General features: G+C 42.8%; 1 non-coding gene across 1 annotated transcript; it reads left to right on the top strand.

Annotated features, from left to right (window-relative positions):
- Window positions 1-5995: 5995 nt before the first annotated feature.
- Window positions 5996-6097, top strand: LOC112428305 (U6 spliceosomal RNA). Its single transcript, XR_003020343.2, has one exon. It is a non-coding gene; the product is annotated as a U6 spliceosomal RNA (small nuclear RNA).
- The last annotated feature ends 17157 nt before the right edge of the window (window positions 6098-23254 follow it).

Here is a 23254-nt window from a genome sequence, read left to right on the forward strand (position 1 = left end):
ATTGCAGCCTCAAATCCTGGGCTCATGCAATCTTCCTTAAGTCTCTCAAGTAGCTAGAACTACAATGTGCACCACCACACCTGGCTAATATTTTAAATATTTTTATAGAAATGGAGTCTCAGGCTGAGCATAGTGTCTCATGCCTGCAATCTCAGCACTTTGGGAAGCTGAGGTGGGCGGATGATAAGGTCAGGAGTTCGAGACCAGACTGACCAACATAGTGAAACCCTGTCTCTACTAAAAATAAAAAAATTGGCCAGGCGTGGTGGTGCACCCCTGTAATCTCAGGTACTCCGGAGGCTGAGGCAGGAGAATCACTTGAACCCAGAGCGCGGAGGTTGCAGTGAGCTGAGATTGCGCCACTGCACTCCAGCCTGGGCAGCAGAGTGAGACTCCATCTCAAACAAACAAACAAACATACAAATAAACAAAAACACAATAAAAGAAATGGAGTCTCACTTTGTTGCCAAGTTTGGTCTCAAGCTCCTAGCCTCCAGTGATCCTCCCACCTGGTCTTCCCAAAGTACTAGGATTACAGGCATGAGCCACTGCTCCCAACTCCAAAAGTCTGTATTTTATCTGAAGCACAATGATAAGCAGTTTTCAAAAAGGCAGGACATAATCTAAATTATGGGATCTCTCTGCTGGGAGAAGAAACTCAACAAGAGGCTGCTGTGAGTGAGGGCTTGGATGGGGGGCTTGGACTAGAGAGGAGGTGGAAGGAATGGAGAGACTGGACACTTTAGATTCAAAAGGCATTTTGGGACAGAATCAGCAGGGTCAAGCTTGCCTGCAGGGTGTGTAGCTTTGGTAGCTGGGAATATGGTGGTGCCATTTCCCAACAGAGAAGTTTGGAGAAGACTGGCCTCGCATGGGCTGCCGCGCTGCATAGTGCTGGAGGGCAGCCTTACCCCAGAGGCAGGGCAGGGCCAGGGATGTGACCTGGAAGAGGGCACTAACTGGTCAAGCGGTTACCTTGGGCTGCTGACCATTGCCTCACTCTAAATAACAATTGGCACTTCTAAGCCGGACACAGTGGCTCACACCTGTAATCCCAGGGCTTTGGGAGGCGGAGGCAGGTGGATCACCGAGGTCAGGAGTTTGAGACCAGCCTGGCCAACATGGTGAAACCCCATCTCTACCAAAAATACAAAACTTAGCCAGGCATGGTGGCGGGCGCCTGTAGTACCAGCTACTGGGGAGGCTGAGGCAGGACAATCGCTTGAATCCAGGAGGCAGAGGTTGCAGGGAGCCAAGATCATGCTGTTGCATTCCAGCCTAGGCGACAAGAGCAAATCTCTCTCAAAAACAAACGCAAACAAAAAAACAAAATAAACAAACAGAAAGTTCACTTTTTAGTGCCATCTAAGGTTTTCACATTTCTTAATGCCCTGACTTTCTTAAATCAATAATGAAAAAAAAATTCTTTTTTCTTTTTAAGGCAGAGACTCGCTCTGTCAGCCAGGCTAGAGCGCAGTGGTACAACCAGGGCTCACTGTAACCTCTGCCTCCTGAACTCAAGTGATCCTCCTATCTCAGCCTCTGAAGTAGCTTAGATGACAGATGGGAACCACCATGCCTGAATAATTTTTATAGTTTTTGTAGAGATGCATATTTGTTATGTTGCCCAGGCTGGTCTCAAACTCTCGGACTCGAGATCCACACACCTTGGCCTCCCAAAGTGCTGGATTACAGGCGTGACAGGCATGAACCTCCATGCTCAATCTAGTTCGTTCTTTCTTTTTCTTTTTTCTTTCTTTCTTTTTTTTTTTTTTTTTTTTTTTTTTTGAGACGGAGTCTCATTCTGTCACCCAGGCTGGAGTGCAATGGCACGATCTCAGCTCACTGCAACCACCACCTCTTGGGTTCAAGCGATTCTTGTGCCTCAGCCTCCCAAGTAGCTGGGATTACAGGCACCCGCCACCATGCCCAGCTAATTTTTGTATTTTTAGTAGAGATAGGGTTTTACCATGTTGGCCAGGCTGGTTTCAAACTCCTGACCTCAGATGATCTGCCTGCCTCGGCTTCCCAAAGTGCTGGGATTACAGGCGTGAGCCACTACGCCCAGCCTAGTTCTTTCAATTGGCTTGATGTATTATACTTATTGTATTATTGTTATATGATAGTACTATATATTACTTATTTCTCTCTTCTTGCCTATTGAATATAAATATTCCAATTGCTCTATAAAAAGATTTTTAAAACCATCAAGGCAGCCTGTGAATTCCTTATATTTGTGATCAGGTAAAATAATGCCAGTATACCACTAACGGTGCCTGGAACTAAACCACAAAATAAACACTAAATACGTAATGTTACTTACTGCTATTATTGTTGTTATATGGTAAATATTTTGACTTGGTATCTTGTAATGTTCACCTTCTTCTGGTTTCTATATTAGTCACTAAATCTGTGTAATCTGACTTATTTTAAACTTCTGAAAATAAGGCCATTAATATATGAATTACAATGAAAGTGAGTAACTATGAGGCCTCTTTTTTTTACTTTTTATCTGCAGTGAATTATTGACTTCAGTGGATTTAATCAGCACTCCATTGCTATCTGAGTGACCCTGAAAAACAGGAATATTTTTAAGGCAAATTGCACATTTCTTCCATGGCTACACATAGTATTTGGATGCCAATATTTCTTTTTTTTTTTTTTTTTTTTTTTTTTTTTTTTTTTGAGACGGAGTCTCGCTCTGCCGCCCAGGCTGGAGTACAGTGGCCGGATCTCAGCTCACTGCAAGCTCCGCCTCCCGGGTTCACGCCATTCTCCTGCCACAGCCTCCCGAGTAGCTGGGACTACAGGCGCCACCACCTCGCCCGGCTAGTTTTTTGTATTTTTTTTTAAAGTAGAGACGGGGTTTCACCGTGTCAGCCAGGATGGTCTCGATCTCCTGACCTCGTGATCCGCCCGTCTCGGCCTCCCAAAGTGCTGGGATTACAGGCTTGAGCCACCGCACCCGGCCTGGATGCCAATATTTCTTCTAATGAGTTTCTACACGTTACTAGCCTATTGATGCAGAGTGAGGGTGGATGGCAGGCATTCTTGGGTGCTTATAAAACTCCCTTTCTCACCCCAGCATCAGCACACACACTGGCACACACATGCACACACACCCAGCAGCTTTTGTGCCAACACAGTCATTACTGCATTCATGGGCCAGGACAGCGGTAAAACTGGGCCCCTTCCTGGACTCAAGGCTGAGTCTGGTTTAGTCTAAAGTGATTGTCAGGATGCCATCACCCTTGCCAATGATCAAGGATGGGTGTGTTGCAAAATTCTGGCCAATGAGGGGTGTACTGGGAAATTTCCTTCATTATTGAACAAGAGTACAAGGAAGGAATGTTTTTCTGCTCCTAGATATAATCTTCTCACCTTTTCCAAGGCCAGTATATACGACCCATGAATGGAGCCAGCTGATGCCCTGAAGAGAATAGCAGAATGAAAAGATTACGGCCGGGTGCGGTGGCTCAAGCCTGTAATCCCAGCACTTTGGGAGGCCGAGATGGGCGGATCACGAGGTCAGGAGATCGAGACCATCCTGGTTAACACGGTGAAACCCCGTCTCTACTAAAAAAATACAAAAGACTAGCTGGGTGAGGGGGCGGGCGCCTGTAGTCCCAGTTACACAGGAGGCTGAGGCAGGAGAATGGCGTAAACCTGGGAGGCGGAGCTTGCAGTGAGCTGAGATCCGGCCTCTGCACTCCAGCCCGGGAAAGAGAGCAAGACTCTGTCTCAAAAAAAAAAAAAAAAAAAAAAAAAAAAAAAAGAAAAGAAAAGATTAAAAGAGCCTGGATTAACCAGGCATGGTGCTGTATGCCTGTCATCCCAGCTACGTGGGAGGCTGAGGCAGGAGGATCACTTGAACCTAGGAGTTTGAGGTTGCAGTGAACAATGATCATGCCATGGCAGTCCAGCCTGAATGACAGAGCAAGGCCCTGTGTATAAAAAGGAAAAGAGCCTGGGTTCTGGAATTAACCAGCCCTGAAACCACTCTAAGTCAGGAGTTCTGATTATAAGAAATACTTTTGTCCTAACTGTATAAGCCACTTCTAGTTGTAGCTTGCTAACCTGCATCTCAGAGCAGAACATGCCAGGTGATAGAGTATCTGCATCATTTCAAAGTTCTCTTCAGAAAGCAGTCATTCACTCAGCAAGTATTCACTGAGCACCTATTATTTGCCAGGCACTTTACTAGGTACTGGGGATTACAGTGATTACTAAGACATGGGTCCCTGTCTAATGTCACTAACATTTTGTTGGGTGAAACAGACATTAAATGACTAATGCACTTAAAACAATTTATTCAACTAAAATAAAGATAAATGCTATAAGGAGACATATAGGGTACTAAATAAACCATAGCTAAGGTTCTGGAGGGCCTGTGAAGGCTTTCAGGGGAACCTGTATTTGTGCTGAGCCTTGTGGGATGAGGCTGAGGTCTTGACTATGGCCAGGAGGAATGGGTTGCCTTGAATGAGTTGGACTAATGGTGAATTAATTCCTATAGCAGGGCACACATTAGTGAATTCTCTTACTGCTATAAAGAAATACCTGAGACTGGGTAATTTATAAAGCAAAGAGGTTTCATTGGCTCATAGTTCCACAGGCTTTACAGGAAGCATGATGCTGGCATCTGTTCAGCTTCTAGGGAGACTTCAGGAAACTTACAATCATGGCAGAAGGCAAAGGGAGCGTGGGCACTTCATACAGCCAGAGGACGAGCAACGATGGGGCGGGGCGAGTGCTACACACTTTTAAACAAGTAGATCTTGCGAGAACTTACTCACTATCGTGAGAACAGCACCAGGAGATGATGCTAAACCATTCATGAAGGATCCGCCCCCATGATCCAATCACCTCCCACCAGGTCCCACCTCCACCATTGGGGATTACATTCAACATGAGATTTGGGTGGGGACACAGATCCAAACCACATCAGGTCACATTGCTGCCAGACAAAATTCAGGGCTCTGTTTGCAACGAGTCAGGGGAACAGCTACGAGCAGGTATCGCAGAGAGTCTGCACTAGTGTGAATCTTAGTTGACCAGCAGAAGCCCTTCATCTCAAAAGTCCCTGTCATTTGCCAACAGAGGAGCCTGTTTCTTCCTAAAGTCTCTGAGGCCAGTATCCCTTGTAGAACACATTTTTAGGTTACCCCTAAATTCATTTTTTTTCTTCTTGTTTTACCTCTTGCAGATATAACAGAGATGTATTCTTTATTGGGTGTGGGTGACTGTTTTCTTTCCTGGAATAATGTCTATCAGTGTCTACAAGAGCCAGTTTCTCAGATCAATCACCTCAAACATTTAATGGACATGTGCAGCACATCCCCCAGCTAATTCACAAAATCTTTAAAATTCTGTGTCCAGTTAATCCATATGTAAGAAAATTTAGGTGACTTCTTCATCTAAGGTCTGCCAAAAAGAGTCTTGGCTAGATTAAGTTGTTCTGACTGTATTATCTGAATTTAATAAAAATCTAACTATCTTTACTTTTTATATAATGGGATAACAAATTCAGAAACCTCTCTGGGGATGGGAGTAGGAAAGGAAGTGTAATTGTGTGCGGGAGGCAGTGAGGCAGATAGAACAAATCTGTCATCTTCAGTAGATTATAAATGTTTCAGACAGGCGTGGTGGCTCATGCTGCTCATCTCAGCACTTTGGGTGGCTGAGGCAGGAGGATCACTTGAGCCCAGGAGTTTGAGACCAGCCTGGCCAACATAGCGAGACCCCGTCTCTCCAAAATAAAAAAAAATTGGTTGAGTGTGGTGGTATATACCTATAATCCCAGCTACTCAGGAGGCTGAGGTGGGAGGATCGCTCAAGCCTGGGAGGTCAAGGCTGCAGTAGACACTGCACTCCAACCTGTGTGACAGTGTGATACCCTGCTTCACCAACCCAAAAACACAGATTATAAATTTTTTAAGGACAAGGACCACATTGGAAGAGGCAGCTTAACATGATGATTAAAACTTAGGGCCTTGTGCTCGCTTTGGCAGCACATAAACTAAAATTGAAATGATACAGAGAAGATTAGCATGTTCCCCTGCACAAGGGAAAAAAAAAAGAGTTGGGGCCTGGTTTCAAAGGCAAGTTCTGCTACTTACTGTGTGATCTCTGGAAAGTTACTTAACCTCTCTGTGTCTCAACTCATCTCTATAACGAGAGTAGAAACAGCAGCACATACTTCATAGGATTGTGCTTTTGTAGGAAATACAGTCAGAAACAAACTTAACTTTGTTTATATAAAATGTATGTAAAATGTCAACCTCTTTTGCATCATGTTGCACTTTGGCAGTCTGATAAATCCTATAGACCCCTTCTCAGGATTATATGTTTAAATGCATAAAATAAAATATATGGATGACAAAGAATTTATAGAATTAAATACCATTATCAAGATGTTTTCAAAATTTATTAAACAGAATACATGTGCTTCTTTAATGATTCATGAAACAAGATCTGGAAGCAAGTCTAATAGCTTACGTAATTTCAGGAAACAATGAGCATAAACAATACTTTGGGATTTCTGCAACAACTGTAATGTCATTTAAAAATATCCATGACTTTTACTGCTGACAAAGCCATAGGTGCCACAATGGAAGAAAGTGCTACTTTTTAGTTTGAGGTTAATCAAAACAGAATTGTAATTTTTCTCCCCAAATCTCAGATTAAGAATCCAGGTATAGGCTGGGCGCGGTGGCTCATGCCTGTAATCCCAGCACTTTGGGAGGCTGAGGTGAATGGATCACTTGGGGTCAGAAGTTCAAGATCAGACTTGGCAACATGGTGAAATCCCATCTCTACTAAAAATACAAAGATTAGCTAGGCATGGTGGCAGGCACCTGTAATCCCAGCTACTCTGGAGGCTGAGGCAGCAGAATCGCTTGAACTGGGGAGGCAGAGGTTGCAGTGAGCCAAGATAGCACCACTGCACTCCAGCATGGGCAACAGAGCGAGACTTCGTATCAAAAGAAAAAAAAAAGATTGCACCATATGCATTTTTAAATTATTAGTCCTTTGCAAACAAAATTTTAAATAACTGTTTAATCATTACTTCCACCTTCCACCACCAATTGTAAGAAATTTAGTTAGCTTCCTGAGTTCTTGTTAAAATCATGCTGAGAAAGTATTTTTGTCAGTCTGCGTGATGGATTTCCTGAAGCAGAGAGCCAGGTTCCCAACTCTCTTGCTTTCTCCTCATAGGTAATGAAGACCATCTTCCACCAAGCCTTCCACACATATAAGATGGACATAGACCCCAAGCAAGGGACACAGCAGTGCTTGTGTGCAGTGCAGCTCAGGGGCAGGCTCTTTGAGATCTTGCTTTCCCACAGACCAGCCACCGCCACCTATATCCAGGGCAAAGGCAAGGCGGTGATTGTGGAGAGGTAAGTCACCCACGTGCTCAGCTTCAATGCAGGTGAACCACTGTACAGGGCAGCTTCCAAATACCTGTGTAGAATGCGCACCTAGTTGTCTAGAGTAGCTCCCGAATAGTTGACTATATTGTGCACCTTAGCATGGGAGTGGGTGGGGGAGATGACAGGAGCAGAGACATATGTTAGACGAGCAGGTTCAAGACTCTGTCTGTCTTCCTGGGTGGATTAAAAATTCTTTAAGGGCAGAGTCTTCAGAGGCAGTAGGACATAATGATCTCTGCCACTTGCTACTCCCTAATACTAAACGTCTCTCTGCCTCTGTTTCCTCAACTGTATGATAGGAATTTTTTTTTTTTTTGAGACGGAGTGTCGCTCTGTTGCCCAGGCTGGAGTGCAATGGCACAATCTTGGCTCACTGCAACCTCCGCCTCTCAGGTTCAAGCCATTCGCCTGACTCAGCCTCCCAAGTAGTTGGGACTGCAGGCTCATCGTTCCACAGGCTTTACAGGAAGTATGATGCTGGCATCTGTTCAGCTTCTGGGGAGGCTTCAGGAAACTGAATATATGGAACCATGAATAAAATAAATTAAATTTAAATTAAGCTATTTTAATATCTATTTTTATGCTGGGCACCACGCCCAGCTAATTTTCTGTATTTTTAGTAGAGACGGGGTTTCACCATGTTAGCCAGGATGGTCTCCATCTCCTGACCTCGTGATCGGCCTGCCTCGGCCTCCCAAAGTGCTGAGATTATAGACGTGAGCTACTGCACCTGGCTAATGATGGGAATATTAATAGTATATCCCTCATAGGGTCATTGTGAGATTCAATGAGTTAATACACATGAAGTGCTTATTACTGAATGGGCACGTAGTAAGAGCTGAGTGATACTGGCTATTATTTTCCATCTCTTTACCTCTGTAGAGGTTTTTCTGGACCTGGCACAGAACATGAGCAAAATAATTTCTGAATAGTTTTATTTAGTTATTTATTTTTCTACTTCCAGACAGGCTCATATTTACTTTTACTTTTTAATTTATTCTTTATTTTTTTGCAGAGACTGGGGTCTCAGTATATTGCCCAAGCTGGTCTTGAACTCCTGGGCTCAAGTGATCCTCCTGCTTTGGTCTTTAAGGTGCTGCAGTTACAAATGTGGGCCGCTGCATTCAGCATGTTTACTTTTTTAAATTGATGAATAAAAATTGTATATATGTATCAAATATAACATGTTGTTTTGATATATGTGTACATTGTGGAAGGGTTAAATCAAGCTAATTAACATATGCATTACTTCATATACTTATTATTTTGTAGCGAGAACACTTTAAATCTATTTTCTGTGGTTTTCAAGAATACTATACATTGTTACTAACTATAGTCACCATTCTGTACAATAGATCTCTTGGAACTCCTTGTATCTAACTCAAATTTTTGTATCATTTTCAATTGATGCGGAAAACTGCAGAAAGTTTATCATTAACTATCAGTAGCACCAAAGCTGATTCAGACAGGTGCTATGGAATGGATAAAACAATGACCGTTGAGGCAGACAGCCAAAGCCAGGTTCAAAGCCAGGTTTTATCACCAATAATCTGTGTTAAATTAGCAAAGTTACCTAACCTTTCCCTACCTTCGTTTCCTCATTGGTAAAATAGGGAAAATAATAGCATTGACCTCACAGAGTTTCTGTGGTAATCAAATAATTAAATAATCCACGTGGTTTAGCACAGTGCCTGCAATATACTATTAATTGTTCTCGGGGTTATTTTCTGTTTACTATGTAGCAGTCTCTGTTCTAAGCACTTTGCAAGCATTATCTCATGTAATCTTTACCACATTCCCCAAAGGCAGACATTAACATCACCCACATTTTCCTGACGGAGAAATGGAGGTATAAAGAGGTTACTCAGCTAACGGCAGACCTGGATTTGCACACAGGTGTTAAGCATCCACTTATACTGTACACTCCAGTTGGATTGTAGAGCTATTTTTAGCAATCATTAGAGATGTAGAAAGCATTAAGGGATGGCCAGGCTCGCGCCTATAATTCCAACACTTTGGGAGGCTGAGGCGGGTGGATCAGGAGGTCAAGAGATCAAGACCATCCTGGCCAAGATGATGAAACCCTGTCTCTACTAAAAATAAAAAAATTAGCTGGGTGTGGTGATGGGTGCCTGTAATCCCACCTACTCGGGAGGCTGAGGCGGGAGAATCGCTTGAACCCAGGAGGCGGAGGTTGCATGGAGCCTAGATCGCACCACTGCACACCAGCCTGGTAACAGAGTGAGACTCTGCTCAAAAATAAATAAATAAATAAATAAATAAGCATCAGGGACTAAGAAAAAGGCAAAAATAAAAAGATTAGGAGAACAAAGTAAGGGCATAAATTTATCCTCATGTTTGCAGCTGAAGAAAAGGATGTTGGAGCATTAAGATTCTTACCCAAGCAGCCACTGTAAATAGCTAAGCATCTCACTTTAAAGACACTTCTCTTAGCAGCGAGCAGTAGACCTAATACCTCTCTGACCTTTATTGTGAGAATTCAATCAAGCTTCCAAGTACCTAGCCCATGAGGAAATGAGAGGGCGGCAGAATGACTTTTTGCATACAATTCAATTTCTGCCTGGTCTACAAAACATAATTTGTTGCCTAGAGGAGCTAAATCAGGCTGTTTAAATCCCTAGTCAGTGAAAAATAGTCTCTTGATTTATGAAAAAAAAATCAATAAATGTATGCTGATTTAGATTAGTGCAGCTACAAACTATATATATGCCATGAGTCTTTTTTTTCCTTTCAAATTGCATGTTAGCGTGACTTGTAGAAATGAGTGCCAGATGACACGTTTGAAATAATAGCGTTGGTAATAATGATAATAAAAGCACCATCATAATTACTGTCACTTATTAAGTGCCTGCCCTGAACTAGGCATTATTCTAAAAACTTTCTCTTTGTTATACTATTTAATTTTCTCAACAATCTTATGAGAGCGGACTTCTGATTAAAGATAGTCCTCTGAACACTTACATTTATGGCCACTTTCTCCTGAAGGTCCATTAAAATGGTGAAAAGCAGTACTTTTTATTTTGTTTTGGTAAATCAATGCGTAAGGATAAAGAGAGCAGGAGAGACAGTTATAGACAGAACATTTTGGAATCTGAAAAATCAAAAGAAGTCTGTGTGATATAACTTTTTGGATTAGGTTGAGCTCAAGTAGCAAAAAGCCCAACTTGACAGTGATTTAAACACATGAGGTTTATTTCTTTCATATAAGTATGAAATTGGTGAGAAAAGAGTAGGCACGACAGTTCCTTAAAGTGGTCAATGGCCTAAGGTCTTTGCAGCTTTCTTAACATTGCTGGTGTAAGACTCTCATCTCAAGGTGCAGTAAAGCAATTTGAGTTCCATACGTCATGTCCATTTTCCAGTTGGCAGTAAAGAGGAAAAGTGGGATGAGACAGGTATGTACCTCACTTTAAAGACACTTCTCTTAACCAGGCATGGTGGCTCATGCCCGTAGTCCTAAGGCAGGAGGTGGCACTCAAAAAAAGTAGGCCCTTCTCTTCTAGGTTTTTAGAATCAGATGTCTTTCATTCAAGATATTAATCTCTATTAGGAATAGATGTTATTTAGGTTTAGTAAGCTATTTTAGTATCTATATTTATGACTAATCAGAGTCTAATTAATTTACCTTTATTAAACAAATGCTCTGTTAGAAATGTGCTTGGCTTTTGAGTCTGAAACACCTAGCACTGTGCCAGCACTTACTAAGATGCTAGCTCCAGGATTAGCTCTGGGAATAACCACAACCATGTAATTTTATCTCCTTTATTCTTGATGTGCCTGTCAGCATAATAGAGGCAGGGCAGCCTCTCTAAATGGTGGCTGGGATATGCAATGAGGTGATGTATATAAGCCCAGGCAGCATAAGTTCTCTCCCAGATGGTAATCTCTTTTCATCTCTTCACCCTTTTGGGACCTCTAAGAGTACCTATGGCACACTAGCCAAGGGTAGTAAGGATCCTTTGTTTGGAAACAGTATTTTGCAATTTACAAGTTCACAACCATACTCTCTTTTGGAGCTTGTGATGTACACAGTACTGTCATGAGGAGTTGGAAGAAAGTAGGTTCTGGGGCAGTCCTGCCACTTCTCTGATTCGGAAGCAAGTTTTACCTCTTAGCCTCAACTGTTAAGTAGGGATAATAAGTTTGGTTACCTCACAGGGTGACTAGTAGAATGACATGATTTCTAGCAAGTGCTTACAACATAGTAAATGTTCAGTAAATGTTAGCTTTTATCATTCTGTGGGGACTATTAGCCCATTAGATGACAAAATGAAGATTCAGAGAGCCCACAATGACTATACTAATAATTAATAAAGGTAATATTCATTGACCGAAGCCATATTAGGTGTCCAGAAAGCAGTCCTGGTTGAGATATGGGAGGGGAACAGTGGCTGCCAATTTTTTGACATTTAATAAACTTTCATTAATGTCTGCAGTGAACAAAGGTCCATGCTGACCTTCGTGCTTGATTCTAAAGATTCCAGGATGAGCGTAGTTGGGCGCAGTCCTTAATCTGATTGTTCTTGCAATAAGGGGAAGACGAAGAGGTGTGCCTTGACAACTGCACTGCTATGTACTAAATGCTATGCTAGAGGAAAGCGTGTGATCTACCCATGCAAACACAAACAAAGAAAAAGATGCATTAGTTATTGCAATTAGTGATTGCTGTGTAGCAAATGACCCCCAAACCTAAAATAGCAATGAATATTGATTTTCTCACACAGTTTCTGAAGGGCAGGAATTCAGGATGGCTTAGTAGGATGGTCTGGCTCACGGTCTCCAGTAAAGTTGTCAGCCATGACTGCAGGTATCAGAAGGTTTGATCAGGGCTGGAGGATCTAAGACAGCTCACTCCTAGCTAGCAAGGTGATGTGGCCACTGGCAGGAGTCCTCAGTTCCTTGTCCTGTAGATGTGCTGCCTGAGTGTCCTCCTGACATGGTAGCTGGTTTTCCTCACAGCACGTGACCCAAAAGAGAACAAGCAGAAGCCACATGTCTTTTGTAAGGTAGGCTTGCAAGTCACATTCTGCCATTACACAGGTTGGCCCTATTTTTGGTGGGAAGGACTATATGAGAGGGAAAATATCAGGTGGCAGGAACCACTGGGCCACCTTGGAGGCTGGCTACCACAGAGGTCAACTGGCTCTATCCGGTGGTTCAAGGAAGACTTTCTAGAAGAGGTGATGCCTAAAACAGCTAAGTCAGGAACAATAGTTTATAACCTGGGCTCCCTGGACAGAACTCAAGGAGTCTGTAAACTTGAGTCAGGGGAGATAGGATTACATCTTCATTTTCACATAGCTATACTGAAATTTAACATTCTTTCAATTATCAACATAAGAAACCCATGGCAGTGTTGTTGGTAATACCTGTGACTTTGTCACCAGCAGAAATTACCAATGTTTTGCTTGCATGTGTGGTCAACATGGTAAGACCCTGTCTTTACAAAAAAAAATTTAAATTACTATTATTGTAGATATCGTGAAATACTACTTACATTAATCAGAATTATGACGCTGGGTACAGTGGCTCATGCCTGTAAGTCCAGCACGTTGGGTGGCCAAAGGAGGAGGATCATTTGAGGCCAAGAGTTTGAGACCAGCCTGGGCAACATAGTGAGACTCTCGTTTCTACAAAAAATAAAAAAATTAGCCAGGCATGGTGGCACATGCCTGTAGTCCCAGCTACTTGGGAGGCTGAGGCAGGAGGATCACATGAACCCAAAAGTTTGAGGCTGAAGTAAGCTATGACTGTACCACTGCACTCCAGCCTAGGTGACAGAGGAAGACCATCTCTAAAAAAAAAAAAAAAATTATAGTGATTGTTAGACTAATTGTTCTCACTCAAAAGTGGGAGTTGAACAGTGAGAACACATGGACACAGGGAGGGGAACATTACACACCATGGCCTGCAGGGGATGGGAGGCAAGGGGAGGGAGAGCATTAGGACAAATACCTAATGCATGTGGGACTTAAAACCTAGATGACAGGTTGACAGGTGCAGCAAACCACCATGGCACATGTATACCTATGTAACAAACCTGCACGTTCTGCACATGTATCCCAGAAATTAAAATAAAAAAATTAGAGTGATGTTAGACCTCACACCAGATCTTGATATTTAATGCGTAATTAATGAATTACAGATATTTTGTTTTTAATATGCTAATAATTATATTTCAATATACTTGCCTTTGTAGCTGTGTATTTTACATTATGCAATTAAGCACATTCTTTTGAGAAAGAAACCATAAATGTTACTAGGCTGCCAAACAGGTCTATAACACACATATATACAAAAGTATTGAGTGCGGAAGGATGAGGAGGAATTATCAATTAAAAGGAAAAAAGAAAGGGTATTACAGGCAGAGGCAAGAAGTAGGCAACTGTGTATGTATACTTGTGTATTACTAAGGGCTTCAAGTCCAAAAATGGGAAGGAGGTAAATGAAGCTGTACACACAATAGGGACCAGTTCACAAAACCTTAGGCTAAAGAACCTGACCTCAATACCACGTGGTAGTAAAGGCTGGGATAGGAGAGCCAAAAATTCTTGATTTATGTATTTATTTAATAATTATTTCTTTTAGAATATATAATTCATGTACAAATACAAACTTTAAAGTGAATACAGCAGAAGGCTTCCTTTTGTTACTTGCTGCGGCTACTCTGGAATATTCTGCAATCCAGAGGCCACCACAGGTTTTTTTTGCACTCTCAGGAAAACATTTTTATGTAAGGGAATGGCTGTTCAGATTTGCATCTTAAGTAGCTTACTCTGATCAAGTTGCCAATTGAGACAAGGCTTTATGGAGAAGCTGCTGGTGACGGTGAGAAGCAAAGCTAGGAATATGAGAGAATGTTATTCTTTACTTTCTAAGGGAGTGAACCACAAAGCTGTTTGAAGATTCCACACATGCAAAGAAAACACAATTCATTTGGTTGGTAAGTTCAGATTTCTTGTGCCAAACATGGGAAGCATTACAGCAAGGTGATTAAAAATACTGCACAAGCCAGCGAGGTGGCTTATCCCTGTAATCCTAACACTTTGGGAGGCTGAGGCAGGAGGATTACTTGAGGCCAGGAGTTCAAGACCAGCCTGACCAACAAGGTAAGACTCTTTGTCTCTACAAAAAAATTTAAAAATTACCCAGGTGTGGTGGTGTACTCCTGTAGTCCCAGCTATTCAGGAGACTGAGGCAGGAGGATAGTTTGAACCCAGGAGTTTGAGGCTGCAGTGAGCTGTGTTTATGCTACCATACTCCAGCCTGGGCAACAGTGTGAGATCCTATCTCCAAAAACAAACAAACAAACAAAAACCCCAACAAACAAACAAACAAACAAAAATGCAGACTTGCAGACTTTAGAATTGAGAGATTTTGGATTGAGTCTCTGCTTTACCATTTGCTAAGTCTTTGCTATTTGCTAAACTAAGCCTCAGTTATGGCTTCTATAGAGTAAGGCTTTTAATACCCACCTCTATGTACTCCTGATGATGGCATATCTGATAATGCTTGGAAAATGTTCCATACAGTCATGCATTTACTTTAAAGTCAGATCTAACATCAGAGTTGTGCCTCATATTTGAATCTTAAGGTTCTTCCAATCCAGCTCTAATCACCAACAACAATGATAGCTAACACGTACTGAGTGCTTACTCTGTGCCTGGTGCTGTGCTGAGTGCTTTGTAGTCATCACTTCCTTTCTTTTTTTTCCCTCACTTCCTTTCTCTTACCTTTGCCTGTGCATGTCTGTCAAGATCTGGAGTGAATCTTGGGCTCCAGGCCCTAGGCTCTTTGGAAGAATTTACTTGCAAGATTATAACAGCGATGGATCAGAGCAGGATTTCAAAATTTTGGCAGCCAAAATAAGACACTCTAAACAGGCAATGAAAGACTTTACAGTCTTTCATGCCTGTAATCCCAGCACTCTGGGAGGCTGAGGCGGGTGGATCACTTGAGGTCAGGAGTTCGAGATGAGCCTGGCCAACATGGTAAAAGCCTGTCTCTACTAAAAATACAAAAAAAATTAGCCAGGCATGGTGGCAGGTGCCTGTAATCCCATCTACCCAGGACGGGGAGGCTGAGACAGGAGAATCACATGAACCTGGGAGGCGGAGGTTGGAATGAGCCAAGATTGTGCCACTGTACTCCAGCCTGGGTGACAGAGCAAAACTCCGTCTCAATTAAAAAAAAAAAAAAAAAAAAAAAAGACTTTAAACAGAATGGACTTGTTGCTGTAATTTCTGAGTGCTTGGGTACAATACAACTGTCCCCACTGGAGGGTGATTTTTTTCCCTGCAGACGGGAATGAAGTTGGACTGAAATGCAGTTTTATCAGTGCCAGCAAGTTAGCCATTATATGCTATGGGTACATTGAAGCTTGGGGCTTCCGTGAAGTTTCCAATAAGTTTCCAAACTTACGGGCCTAATTTCCAGAAGTTGCAGTAATGAGTGCACTCACCAAGGGAGAGGGCCTAAGTGTGGCCCAGGAGAAAATGTGCTTTATTGCTGAGTCCTGCGGACTTTCATGATAAAACAAAATCAGGCTCTCCCTGTTACGCTTCAGGGAACCCATTTCTTAGCCTATCATAGCTGCTAGGTTTACAAGCTACTTAGTTTAATGGATCTCAGTTTTTTACATTTCACACAATAGAGAAAAGCCTTGGTTTGTTGTTTTTATGGATATTTGTGCATTGTTTTTAATGAGGAGTTTTATAGTGAGATTATCAACTTTATCCATATGTCAAGAAAGACCATTTTAAAAATGAAAAAAACACTGACCTGGCATGGTGGCTCATGCCTGTAATTATTATTCAATTTTTTGAATTATTCAAAATAATAACAATAGTAATAAAATAAAAATGAGAAAACAAAACAATGCCCTGCCATCACAATCACCTTCCATAAAAGATAAAACATTTTAACACTAAAACAGTAGAAAATACTATGCATGACCTGAGAACAACTTTTGCCAAGAATCTAATTAAGCTTCTAGTCTTACTTCCAGGTTACAGAAGACATAGAGACAGAGGAACAATTTAAATAGCACCATGAAGAAATAATCAGAAGACTCTTTGGGCACATTCTGTAAGACGGCATGACGTGGAACCTTTAAATGTCATTGTCACAGGGAAAAAGAGGGGATGGGGGTCACTGCTCCAGATTAAATGAGACCAAAGAGACAAGCAACCAAATAGAATGCATGGACTTTGAAGACTTAGTGCTCAGAGGGGGAAAAGCTATAAAAGACATTTTACAAAAAGTGAAGTGTAGAGTTACCATATGCCCCAGCAACTCCACTTCCAGCTATGAGAAACGAAAACACATGTCAGCCGAGAGTGGTGTCTCCTGCCTGTCATTTTAACAGTTGGAGAGGCTGAGGCAGGAGGATTGCTTGAACTCATGAGTTTGAGACCAGCCTGGGCAACACAGTGAGACCTTGTCGCTACAAAAATAGAATAGAAAAGAAAACACATGTCTACACAAAAATGCGTATAGCTGCATTACTCATAATAACCCAAACAGTGAAAACAACCTAGAAGTTCCTCAAGTGATGAATGAATAAAATGTGGCACATCCATAGAATCGAATATTATTCTGTCATTAAAAAGGACAAAGTATTGATCCCTGCCCTCAAGATGAATGAACCTCAAAAACATTGTGCTAAGTGAAAGAAGTCAGATACAAAAGACTACTTGTTATTTGACTCAATTTTTAGGAAATGCCCAGAGCAGGTAAATTCATATAGATAGAAAGTTGATTAATGGTTGCCAGGGACTAGGGCCTATGGAGAATGAAGAGAGACTGCTAATAGGTTTCTTTTTGGGGTGATGAAAATATTCTAAAATTAGATAGTGGCGATGATTACGGAACTCTATAAATATACTAAATACCACTGAATTGTACACTTTGAGGGGGTGGTGAATTTTATAATATGTGAATTGTATTTCAATTTTTAAAAACCCAAAATAATAGTTTAGGTACAATTAATTCATATAATGGAGATATCTGTCATTTTCTTAGGTATGAAAATGGCATTGGAGATATGGAGAATAATAGCCTCGTGCTTAGGAGAGGCCTGCTGACGTATTCATAGATCAATTGTCATGATGCTGGGAATGCATTTTCATCTAGCTGAGCCCACACAACAGAATGGGCTCTTTATAGCAAATATGGGCTGAGTAAGCTGACTTATACCTCTTAATCCATCACTTTGGGAGGCCGAGGTGGGAGGATTGGTTGAGGCCAGGAGTTGGAGACGATATATATTTTATATATATATAAAATAAAGCAAATATGGGGGCAGGAGTATTTGAACATTCAGGGTACTCTTCTCTCAACGTTTCTGGATGTCTGAACATTTCCTTTTTTTTTTTTTTTTTTTTTTTTTTTTTTGAGATGGAGTGTCACTCTTCTGCCCAGGCTAGAGTGAAGTGGCTCAATCTCAGCTCACTACAACCTCCTCTCCGAGTTCAAGTGATTCTCCTTCCTCAGCCGACGAGTAGCTGGGATTATAGGTGCCCGCCACCATGCCTGGCTAATTTTTGTATTTTTAGTAGAGATGGGTGTTTGCCATGTTGGCTAGGCTGGTCTCGAACTCCTGACCTCAGGTCATCTGCTCACCTTGGCCTCCCAAAGTGCTGGGATTACAGGTGTGAGCCACCGTGCCTGGCCCTAAACATTTTCTTAATAACACAGGCTGGGATGAGAGAAAAAATAATCAGAAAGCAATAAAAGTAGGACAGATGTGATCTCAGAAAATAAAAGGACAGTACCTTAAGTGGAATATATTTAGCTTAAGAAAAATTCATTTCTTTTTTCTTTTTTTTTTATTTTATAAGATGGAGCCTCGTACTTCCATGCAGGCTGCAGTGCAGGGGCACAATCTTGGCTCACTGCAACGTCTGCCTGCCGCCCAGGTTTAAGTGATTCTCATGCCTCAGCCTCCTAAGTAGCTGGGACTACAGGCGTGCGCCACCATGTCCAGCTCATTTTTGTACTTTTTAGTAGAGACGGGGTTTCGCCCTGTTGACCAGGCTGGTCTCAAACTCCTGACCTGAAGTGATCCACCTGCCTCGGCCTCCCAAAGTGCTGGGATTAGAGGCTTGAGCCATTTCTTTTTTTCTAATTTTTCTCACTTTCCCATGGAGTCGTGAAAATCTCTTGGCACCCATCAGAGGACCAGAGCTGGGGATCCACTGTCCCGGAGAGGCAGTGCTCAGGGCACCTAGTTAACAGGATGAGTTCAGGGCTAGTGCCCTTATTTGGATTCTAAACCCAGCCACGGTTAGCTTTGGCTTGCCAAGTGGCCTTGGGCCGGTTACTTAAGTTTCTTGTGCCTCAGTTTCCTCATCTGTGAAACTTGGGTTGCTAATAAATGGTGACTGCTCGTAGGTGGTTGTAAGGATTAAGTGAGTTAATATTGGTAAAGGGCTTACAACCATGCCTGGCATGTAGTGCGTGCTACATGATAAATTGTTAAGTAATAAAACCCCATGTTTTTATAGCTATATGTGTTCATTTTCTATTGCTCCTGTGACAAATGACTGCAAACTGCGTGGCTTAAACAACACATATTACCTCACAGTTTGTGGCTCAGAAGCCTGAAGCTGGGTTAAAATCAACGAGTCAGACAGGAGGTGCCTTTCTGGGGACTCCAGGGCTGACTCTGGTTCTCTGCCTTTTTCACCTTCCAGAGGCTTCCCATTCAGATTCCTTGGCTCAAGGCCCCCTTCCTCCAACTTCAAGGCCAGCAGTAGTGGGTCAGGCTCCTCTCACATCGCAGCACTCTGACCTCCCCCTCTGCCTTCCTCTTCCATGCTTAAACACTCCTGTGATTATACTGGACTCCCTTGGATAATCCAGAATAATCTCCCCTTAAAAAAAAAAAAAAAGGCTGCACCAAAGGCATAGTCTAGCTTTGTGAAAGGGCCTATGGCACAGAGTCAATGTAAAAACCCTATATGTTCCATCAGCTTAATAACAATAATAATTCCCCAAACTGGCCACAATCCACCACAATCATCCACACAGATCCATCCACCCTTTTCAATCTTCCTTTTTATTTTATCCAATTAATTAATTTTTTCAAGACCAGATCTTGCTCTGTTGCCAAGGCTACAGTGCAGTGATATGATCTCAGCTCACTGCAGCCTCGAATTCTTGGCCTTAAACAATCCTCTGGCCTTAGAAACAGCTAAGGTTGTAGGCATGGGCCACCATGCCTGGCTGGTTTTTGTATTGTTTGCGGAGAAGGGGGTCTCACTATGATGCCCAGGCTGGTCTCAAACTCTTGGCAGCCTAGTGATCCTCTGGCCTTAGCTTCCCAGGGTTTGGGATGACAGGTGAGAGCCACTGCGCCCAGCCTCAATCTTCCTCCCTAATTAGCAACTTTAATTTCATCTGCAACCTTAATTCCCCTTTGCCATGTAACGTAATGCATTCACAGGTTCTGAGGGCTAGGATTTGGACATCTTTGGAGGCCTTTATTCTGCCTACCCCAGTACAGGAACTTTTGGCAGAATGAAGCGAATGGACTGAGCTAAGCAACCAGAAGAAGACTAGTGTGAGGACTCATATCACCAACTGGGCTTGGCCCACAGCTATAGTATTTCTTTTTACTGTTACTATTTCAGGGAATAAAACCCACATTTGACGAAAGGCTGATCATGAACAGAGCTTACGACAAGGCTGGTATGTGGCTGGAACTTACTACACGGAGTGCAGGAACTACAAAAGAAGAGGTTTTCGTGATTCTGAAATAACAGGAGAAATAGTAGTGTTTCAACAAGAGAAGTGTGGCTGCCGGCTGGCCAGGATATGTGACTGGTTCGTGGAATAAACTGAAATAGAACAGTCTTTCCTCAGTACCTGCATATTACTGGCATTTAATTAATACTGGTAGACGAACTGACCTCCTAGGCCAGGGCTCTTTTACTCTGTCAACTGATCAACCAAAGAAATCGGAAGTCCTCCAGATCCCCTTTAATGCCAGCTGAAAAATTAGAAATGGACATGGGTAAACCTAGATAAGGCATTAACAGGCAGACATATTGAAATAAACAGGGGAACGTTTTGTTATCCATTATTTTTTCCCCTATTGAATCAAATATTGAACTATCACTGCTTAAATTAATTTTAGCTTAATGGTTTAAAATAGTCTGGCTTCTGCAATTTACATTTTAGATTTCTCATATGTGTTTGCTTCCTTGCATGAAGCAATGTTAAAGCGAAAGTCACCATTCAAGACATTACTGAGAGGCTGGATATGTAAAGAGACCAATGAGTGGACTGAAGAATGGAGGGGTGGATAGGGTGGTGATGGATGGATGGACAGATGCACAGAGACAGAAGGATGGGGAGATGAACTCTTAAAGGAGTGAATGCAGGAGTTAGAAGAGGCTACATTGCATAGTGGTTAAGAACAGAGGTTCAAATGCCAGCTCTGACATTTACTGGGTCACCCTGGGCAAGTTACTTAGTCTCTCCATGTCTCCACTTGTTCATAAAAATAAAGGCCATGTGGCTGAGCATGGTGGCTCACACCTGCAGTTTTCAGCACTTTGGGAGGCTGATGTGGCAAGATTGCTTGAGTCCAGGAGTTTGAGACTGGCCTGGGCAACAAAGCAAGACCCAATCTCTACAAAAAAAATTTAGCCAGGCATGAATTTTATAGATAGGCTTGAGGAGGCAGTGTCTGATTTACATAGGGCCTACAGATTGGTTGCACCAGGTGTGACGTTTACATATTGCATGGGGAAGACTGGCCACCCCGCTCTAATCTTACTATGCAAATAGGCTTTCCACTTGGCCAGTGCCAAGTTGCCTGCTCCCTACTGCACACGTGGTTGGAAAGGAAAAAGAAGATGGAGCTGCCGTTTTGAACATGCCTAGTCCCAGGTAGCCTTTTCCTATTGGCACAGCTGCCAGCATTCACTTGGGCAAGCTTCTAGCTTGCTTGCCTATGTTTGCAGCTCAATTTGACAGGCTGCTCTTTGTTAGAAAGAAAATGATTTGGAGCCTGCTTTTCATCAAAAGGAAAACCTTATCAAGGGTTCCCGTACCCTCACTGTCTGCCTACATCATTTCTTTTTAACTCCTATATCAGTATCAATGGGGCCTAACACTGGGCTGAGCCAGGGGTGTGGAGGGAAGAGGTGGAAACAGAGAGCAATTGCTAAAGGGGCACTGAGGGCCCTCAGACATTTGCAAAGTTCTGACATAATTATTTTAACTATGCCTCTGTTGGCATCCTAGGTTACCACCTCCCAGACAACTACATCCTCCTCTCCTACCCTACCCCATTGGCCATATCGCCACTCTGTCACCCAAATTAAATCACTGTTAGTTCCGAGAGCAGCTTGACTGGATTAATTCCCTGTCAATCCATTCCCCACCCATTTGCTGGAGGACTTAAAACATGTAAATTTGGGCCAGTGAGGTGGCTCATGTCTGTAATCCCAGCACTTTTGGAGGCCAAGGCGGGTGGATCACCTGAGGTCAGGGGTTTGAGACCAGCCTGGCCAACATGGTGAAACCCCGTTTCTACTAAAAATATAAAAAATTAGGTGGGCATGGTGCTGCATGCCTGTAATCCCAGCTACTCAGGGTGCTGAGGCAGGAGAATGGCTTGAACCCAGGAGGCGGAGGTTGCAGTGAGCCGAGATTGCACCATTGCACTCCAGCTTGGGCAACAGGGGTGAAACTCCATCTCAAAAATAACTAACTAACTAAATAAATAAATGCAAATTTGATTGTGTCACTCCCTTGCTTAAAAGTCTCCCTTGGCCAGACAGGTGCTTGGCTATTTATCCAAGAGGTGTCTCAGAGTAATTCTTCATAATACCCTCTTTCTCTCTCCAATGTGTCTCCGTTAGGAATATAAAGTTATATGGTCACCCTACTTAAGGGGCTCAGAGTGATGTTACCACTTCCCCTCCTCACCCCATCGCAAGCTTCTGCAGCTGTAGCCAACACTTGGAGTGTTCTAAGTGCTTATGCTGGTCAGTGCCCGTTTCCTCCTGTTGCTTTCAGATCCATTCCCTCCCTTTCTTCAGCAGAGGAGATTCTTCCCAGGTGCCCAAGCCCTCCGGCTTCTGAGTGGTTTCATCCAATGAGAAGCCCTGGCAGGTGACCTCAGGGAGCCAGTTATTCTTCTCCTTATGACCTCTGCAGGGTTTTCCTGCAGCAATTGTTCTTTCTCCAGGGTCCAGTCCCCTCAGGGCAGCCTGTCGTGGATGAGCAGTGACTATGTGGGCTGGTGCTGTGGGTGTTAAAGAATGAACCAAGACAGTTGTAGGTAAAAAAAGGCAGATTTATTAAAGACAGTAGAAAAGTCTGTTGCAAGGTTGCAATGGACAGAATCAACAGAAGGGGAGCTGACGGCAAGGAAACAAAGGCTTGCCGGAGAATTTTTTTTTTTTTTTTTTTTGAGACGGAGTCTCGCTCTGTCTCCCAGGCTGGAGTGCAGCGGCGTGATCTCGGCTCACTGCAAGCTCCGCCTCCCGGGTTCACATCATTCTCCTGCCTCAGCCTCCAGAGTAGCTGAGACTATAGGCGCCGCCACCACGCCTGGCTAATTTTTTTGTATTTTTAGTAGAGACGGGGTTTCACCGTGTTGGCCAGGATGGTGTCGATCTCCTAACCTCGTGATCCGCCTGACTCAGCCTCCCAAAGTGCTGGAATTACAGGCATGAGCCACCGTGCCCGGCCACCAGAGATTTTATATAGTTTTAAAATGGTTCTTGAGCTGATGGATAACGCTAAGGTAGCAGGGAGCTAACTTGCATTCTTCTGTC

The sequence above is a fragment of the Macaca nemestrina genome, chromosome 18 (assembly GCF_043159975.1).
Source record: "Macaca nemestrina isolate mMacNem1 chromosome 18, mMacNem.hap1, whole genome shotgun sequence".
Classification (NCBI taxonomy): domain Eukaryota; kingdom Metazoa; phylum Chordata; class Mammalia; order Primates; family Cercopithecidae; genus Macaca; species Macaca nemestrina.